Source organism: Salvia miltiorrhiza, chromosome 7, assembly GCF_028751815.1.
Source record: "Salvia miltiorrhiza cultivar Shanhuang (shh) chromosome 7, IMPLAD_Smil_shh, whole genome shotgun sequence".
Classification (NCBI taxonomy): Eukaryota; Viridiplantae; Streptophyta; class Magnoliopsida; order Lamiales; family Lamiaceae; genus Salvia; species Salvia miltiorrhiza.
The window spans coordinates 51,036,608-51,043,541 of record NC_080393.1 but is presented as its reverse complement, the minus strand read 5'-3'; the positions used below and the strand labels follow the sequence as shown (position 1 = coordinate 51,043,541).

Genomic DNA, 6,934 nt, shown 5'->3' with positions numbered 1-6,934 from the left:
TTATCCTTGTTCTTGTTGTTCATTCTAACTTATCCTTGTTCTTTCATTCTAACTTCAATTCGTAGAATTATAATTTGAGTGATGAATTCGCAGCTGTTTCTGTGGGCATTTTGGATTTATGTGTTGATAGCGATCATTCAAATGAGTTTCTGTTTATAATCTTGATGGGTTTTGAGCGTATAGTTAATATTAATGGATTTAGTTTGTGTTTATAATCTTGTTAGGTTTTGAACCTAGTGAAAGTGAATGAAATTAGTTTGTGTATAGGGGACAAAATAATGTAACATTTAGAATGAGTGTCTAATCTTGATTGGATTTGTGCCTATAGTTAATATTAATGGACTTTTTGGAAAATATTCGTATACATGATGTTCGAGTTCGGAATCATTAAATTTTTTGTAAAAATTTCATAATTAATACTCCATCCGTCTCTGAAAATTGTGACCTATTACCATATCAGGATGTCCGTAAAAATTGTGACATTTCCTTATTTGTAAATGACCACACAAACTTTGCCTCTCACTAATTATAAAAAAGTGTGGGACTTAATCTCCACTCAAATACAACTACAATATTTTTTTCTTAAAACCTGTGCCACCTCTATTGGGTCACAATTTTTAGGGACAAAGAGAGTATGTTATTGGAGCTCGAGCTCATCTCGTTTAAGGCTCGTGTACTAACTCGATTGAAGGCTCGTGAACATGCTCACAAACATATTTGCGAACAATCGAATTTGAACATGTTTGCGAGCTTAATGAGCCGAGTGCTATCTGACTCGAGCTCGGCTTGATAAAATTATCAAGTTCGAAATTAGGCTCGAGCTCGACTCGTTTACTATTGAATTGATCTCCGAATAAGCTTTTTTCGAGTCTCGAATATCTTGCAAGTAACTCTATTCATTTACAACCCTAATTATGTATTCTCTTCATCAAAATATCGATTCAACTCTAAAACATGCATTCCAATCACAATGTAAAAATAACTCAACTTGATAATAGTAGAGATACAATTATATATATATTTTTATAACATATTTATAAAATTACAGACAGTGGCGGACGCAGGATTTCTATCAAGGGGTGGCAAAAAAAATTATATCAAACGAAACTAAATATATATATATAAATTATCCATAGAAATTCAATCTATATTTAACCACAATGATTCGTCATAGTTTGAAACTTATGTATAATAGCATCATTAGAAACACAACTAAACAAGCTTCCAAAATAATATTAAGGATATTTATAAATAAATAATTAATGAGGGGTAATATAGGTATTTCATATAAAAAAATCAAGGGGTGGCAATTGCCTTCCCTTGACTCTATGTGCGTCCGCCCCTGAATCCACCCCACTATTAAAAGAAGCGAAAAGAGGCTATCCATTTTTTTATTTTTTATTTTCTGTATTGCTCGAGAAAAATTATTCATCTCACATAACATGTGAAAAGAGTAGAAAACTGTGAAAATATATATTTTCCATCCTTTTCTATCAAAGTGAATATTAGGCAAGAAATATATTAGGAAATATTACTACTTCTTCCTCAATTGAATTTTGTATTAGGAAAATCATGCTGCAATACAATAGTCTGAAAATTACATAGAATAAATTAGTCACACTTAAATATAAAGAATCAAATATGCCACTATAGTCAGGCGAGACCTTTACACCATACAAATGTGGAAAATAATACATTGTACGTAGGTGGAATCTCTACATCAAAATCTCCCAAAATCATAGTGAGCACCCCATCAACATTTCTGTGGAAAAGAGAAAAATCCGAGGTAGAACGTTTGAACCCAAGTTGATAGATATAACTTCTGAGTGTATCATACCAAGCACGCGGTGCCTGCTTTAGACCATAAAGGGACTTCTGAAGTTTGCAAACATAAGAGGGATGTTGAGGATCTTCAAACCACTGTGGTTGCTGCGTATATATAGTATCTTCCAAATCCCCATTCAAAAATGCGTTGTTGATGTCGATTTGCTGAATTTTCCAACCTTTAGTTGCAGCAAGTGAGAACATAAACCGAATAGTAGAGGCTTTAACTACCGGACTGAAAGTTTGGAGGTAGTCAACTCCAGCAGTTTGTTCAAAGCCTCGAGCTACCAGCCGAGCCTTTAACTGATCAAGAGTCCCATCGGCTAGAGTTTTTACACGAAAAACCCACTTATTTGTGATTACCTTATAGCTCGGATCTGGAGGCAGAAGTATCCAGGTACCCTTAATGCCTAGAGCTTCAATCTCTTTATTCATGGCAGATAACCATCCTGGGTGGGTCAAGGCTTCTTCAGTGGTGAGAGGTATAGAGGGAAGAGAGATTACTTCTTTTACAGCAGCGGAATGACTATTATGAGCCTCATGATCATGCACAACCAAATCAGTGGAGCCAAGCTCACTATTCACAGAGACATAAAATACTTGGTGTAAGTAACTTTTGGGCTTAGAGATTTCATGTTTGGCACAAGTCATCATAAAGTGAGTGTTTTGTGGAGGAGGCGGAGGTGGAGGGGGAGGTGAGGGGTAAGTGTTTGAGGCAGATGAGGATGAAGAGGATGGAGATTGAAGAATGGGAGAATGAGCATGAGAGGAATTTGGAGACTGATCATGGGAGGAAGTGATGATGTCTGGGAAAGAGTTTGATGAGGATGGTGAAGAGCTTGATGATGATGAAGAAGCTGAAGTGGTGGTAGGAGCAGGTGATGCAGGAGGAGAGTGACCAGCATGAGGGGTTCACTGGAAGAGGGAAAATAGAGGGAGTAACAGTAGTAGAATTATGAGACAAAGAAGGAGAAAAAAGAGTATTAAAAGGAAATTCTTGTTCATTAAAACTTACTGTATCTGCAATATAAACCTTTCCTGTTGAACTGAGACATCTATACCCTTTGTGAGAGTCACTGTACCCTAAGAAAATACATTTGGAAGACCTATAGTGCATTTTATGATTATTGTAAGGTTTTAAGTATGGGAAACATGCACATCCAAAAACTTTGAGTTGTTTGTAGTCAGGGGTTTTGTGAAGGAGAAACTGATAAGGTGAGCTGTGGTTTAAAGAGGGTGTGGGCAGTAGAAGGTATATGAGATGGTCCCCATAGATTAGAATGGACAAGAGTAAATGGAGCACTAGATTGAACAGCCTGACTAATGTGAGGTTTTTGATGTAATTTACCCAATTTGCATGCTTCACAAGAACTAAGTTTGGTACTATTATTGAGAGAGGTACATACTTTGGCTAAAGCATATGGTCCAGGATGCCTAAACTTCTATGTAAAGTATCCAAAGTAAGTGTACAGATACCAGCAAAGGACTTAGGTACATTGCAGTTTACAGAGTTGTGAACTTTATTGTGTAGACTCTTATTTCTAGAACAGGAAACAGGAAGAAAAGTACATGAAGATTTACATGGTGTACAAATAGTAGATGTAGTGTTGTAGAGAGATGAGAGATGAAGCTGATAGAGGCCTTTATAGAGTCTGCCCTCCAGTAGTGTCTTGCTGGTTTTGGTGTCCTTAACAAAACAGGAAGCATGATTAAATTCAATTGAAACATGGTTATCTTTAGTAAATTGAGAGATGCTGAGAAGATTTTTAGTGATTTGAGGGACAAAAAGAATATTATTCAGTAGCAAGGAGTGTGTGGAAGAGGTAGGGGGAGAGATTGAGTTTGAAATCAGTAAAGAAATACCCCGATGGTCATACAAATTAATTACCGATTTAGAACAACAATCAGGAGAATATCAAGAAGACGTACCAATAGATCATCAAATTCGTTTAAGAGAGATGTACCATTTCCAACCATGAGACTTTCAGCTCCATGATAGTCACTGCTTACAGCCAAGCTGTTCAAGTCGTTTGTAGGGCCGGCCCTGAGGGCGGGCGGGCCTAGGCGACGACCCAAGGCCTCAAATATTTGGGGGCCCAAATTTTTTATTATATACCATTAGTTATATGTTTTAATTTTGGGCCTAGCTGAAATATTTTGTCAAATGTTAGTACTTTCAAATCGTCCCATGCCAAACATTAATAGGCTTTGATTTTGGGCCCAAGTTTCCAACAGAATTATAGGTTTTCTCATATACCATTAAATTTTGTCCCCTTCCAACGTATTCCTTGGGGAAAAAAATCGCTTCATCTTCTTCAAAAAATTAGAACGAAGAACACTATCCCTGCAATTTAATTTTCTTTTTTACCGTTGATTGAATCATGATTATAAATAGAAGGTATTTCTTTAATTCTCTTATATCAATCTATTTCTTGATTCTTGAGCAAAAAAAATTAACTCTGCAAATTCTGAATTTAGATTTCGATTTCCAGAATGCAGTATTGTTGAAGGCTTGAAGCATATTGTTGATTTTGGTTTACGGGTGAGTAAATTTATATAATCATATGTAAGTATGTTTTATTAGATTTTATCGATTTTGCTAAATTTCCGAAGAACTTGTACTACTGTCTGTGATGTCTTTATGTGATCAGACAATCTATTTTCATAAGATATATTTATATAATTAGCTTCTGTTTTATTTAATACTCCCTCCGTCCACGAAACAAGTTCCCACTTGCCTCTAAATATTTATCCACGAAACAAGTTCTCACTCTGCTTTTTGGACATATTTACCCTCTCTTACTTTTAAAATCACTACACTTTTTACCAATGGGACCCACCCCATTTTTATTTGATTTCACTAATCCAAATTCTCAATTACTTAAGTATGGGCCGACTGATTTAGGCTCCTTAATTTTTTTTGCCTTTTCGCCTAACCCTATCCAACCTATTTCAGCTATCTATTCCCTAAAGTGGGAAAAAATCCATCTCATTCGAAAACCCTAAAATGTAAAGTTTTCTCCGCCGATTCTTCTTCTTGGCCGATTCTACTTCGTCGATTCTTCTTCGTTGTTCTCTTTCGATGGTTGTTGCCCCTACGTCTCCTCCCAATTATTCATGGGATTTGGAGTTTGAATCTGTTGAAAATGAGGTTGTATTCGGCCTCCCCTGTATGAAGGATGTTGCGAGGTCTTATGCGGTGTTCGTCGCCCGATGCACCGGAATCAGTGGCGGTGACAGAGACAGAATCCATGGTGCCGGAGACCAATTCGTTTGTAGATCCAACGCCTGCCTCTGAATCCATGGTGTCGGAGACCGAGCCATTTGTAGATCCGACGCCTTCCACTGAATCCATGGTGCCAGAGACCGATTTGTTCGTGGATGCGTCGTCGGCGACTGAAACTCCCATTCCTGTGTTTGAGCCGTATTGAAGTTTGTCGTTGGAACTCCGTTTCAACAACCATTGTGCTATTTGATTTCTTTCAACATTAGTTAGCTTTGAACTTTCTCTATTTTCTGCCATTTTAAGGAGTTGAGTGAATTTGTGTTCACCCAACTCCCACTAGTATTTATTGGCACTTTTCTTAGTAGTTGTAGCTTAAAATTTCCCTCCAATGTTATGGAGTTAAAATGTGAAAAAAGTGGCGCCACTTTTTCCAAGAATGTAATCTGCCGGACAACACTTTTGTTTGTGAATATAAAATGTTCCAGATTATTAATTGAGCAGCAGGCCAATTAATGAGCCGATTTCCATATGCAATTAATCTTTACAAGTATTCTGCCATTATTCCTTTCCATTAAATGGACCGATTCATTACAATTATTATTCATTACAATTATTTGTAATCTGCATAATTAAAAAATATATTTATAGTTCAAAAAAAAGAATAAACAAAATAAAGGAATAAAGAAACAAAAGAAATAAAGTTGTCAAAGTCCAATACCTTTAATCTAATGAAAGATTAGTAAAAGTAATCACAATACATTGACACCTACCCTTTTAGTCTTTTATACCATCTTTACACCACCTTTTTCAGCTTTCTTAGTTTCCTTGCCGAGCACCAACTGGGAACTTGTTTCGTGAACGGAGGGAGTATATTTTTACTTTTGCTTCACGACCATAGTCAGATAGGCTATTGAATTAAAATATTAGTTATTTGCTCAATTCGTACAATCATCAATTAGTGGCACAAAATCATCAATCATCAATTATTTGCTCAATTTTTTCATCAAACTAACACCATCCGAATTGTCCTTTATCAAGTTCATATTATTACGTTATGCTTTTCTGTCATAATTTGCAGATTATCAAGAAGTTTGGAATTGGAATTGGAATTGGAAGTGTATCAGGAGACTCGATTACAAAATCAAAACTCATCTCAAACTCTCAAATCTCAATCACCAATTCATCCAGGTGCTATTATTCTTTTATTTTACTTTGAGTGTTAAACATGGGGCCACCTAGAAAAATGCTATCGTAGATGATTTTGCAAGTAAAAATGCTAGGCGAAGTCATTTTTGTAAGTAATGAAATATTTTTATTTTTCAATATATTGCCCACAATAATATATTGAGGGCCCATTTTTTTAGCTTCGCGTAGGGCCCCAGTTTTGCCAGGACCGGCTCTGCTTCCCTGTCCTCAAAAATGGCAAAGGGCGCGCCATAGAGTCCCCGGTGCGGCCTCCTCCTCATCATTGGAAAGAGAACCAATGGGACAACGGCGAAGGCGACGAGACTGCTGGAGGGCAGGCTGCTGGAGGCGGCGGTGGCAGTGGGGGCAGCGGTGGCCAAGGTGAGCTGGCAGCGGAGGTGGCAGGGAAGGCGGCGATGGCTGCCTGGGCGGCGACCGATGAGATGCAGAAGGCAGCAGGTGCGCGGCTCGGCGGAGGTGGTCGCAGAGGAAGAGCGGTGGTCCAGGCGGTGGTGCGGCAGTGGGGCTCTGCGGTAGCTGCTTTGGGTCGAAGGTGGTGGAGTTTCACTACAGTTGGTGGTGAGGTGGCGGTGAGTGGGTAGTGGCCGGAGCAAATGGTGGTTGGAGACGACAAGGGTGGTTGTTCGGCGGTGGTGGAGGGTGGTGGTCGGAGGAGGTGGTGGTCGGAGGAGATGGTGG

The 6,934-nt window shown here is 38.2% G+C and overlaps 1 long non-coding RNA gene across 1 annotated transcript; it reads left to right on the top strand.

Moving 5' to 3' along the window:
- The first annotated feature begins 4,030 nt into the window (after window positions 1–4,030).
- On the top strand, window positions 4,031–6,474 carry LOC130994685 (uncharacterized). Its single transcript, XR_009091875.1, has 3 exons — window positions 4,031–4,222; window positions 4,303–4,366; window positions 6,129–6,474. It is a non-coding gene; the product is annotated as an uncharacterized LOC130994685 (long non-coding RNA).
- Window positions 6,475–6,934: the final 460 nt, after the last annotated feature.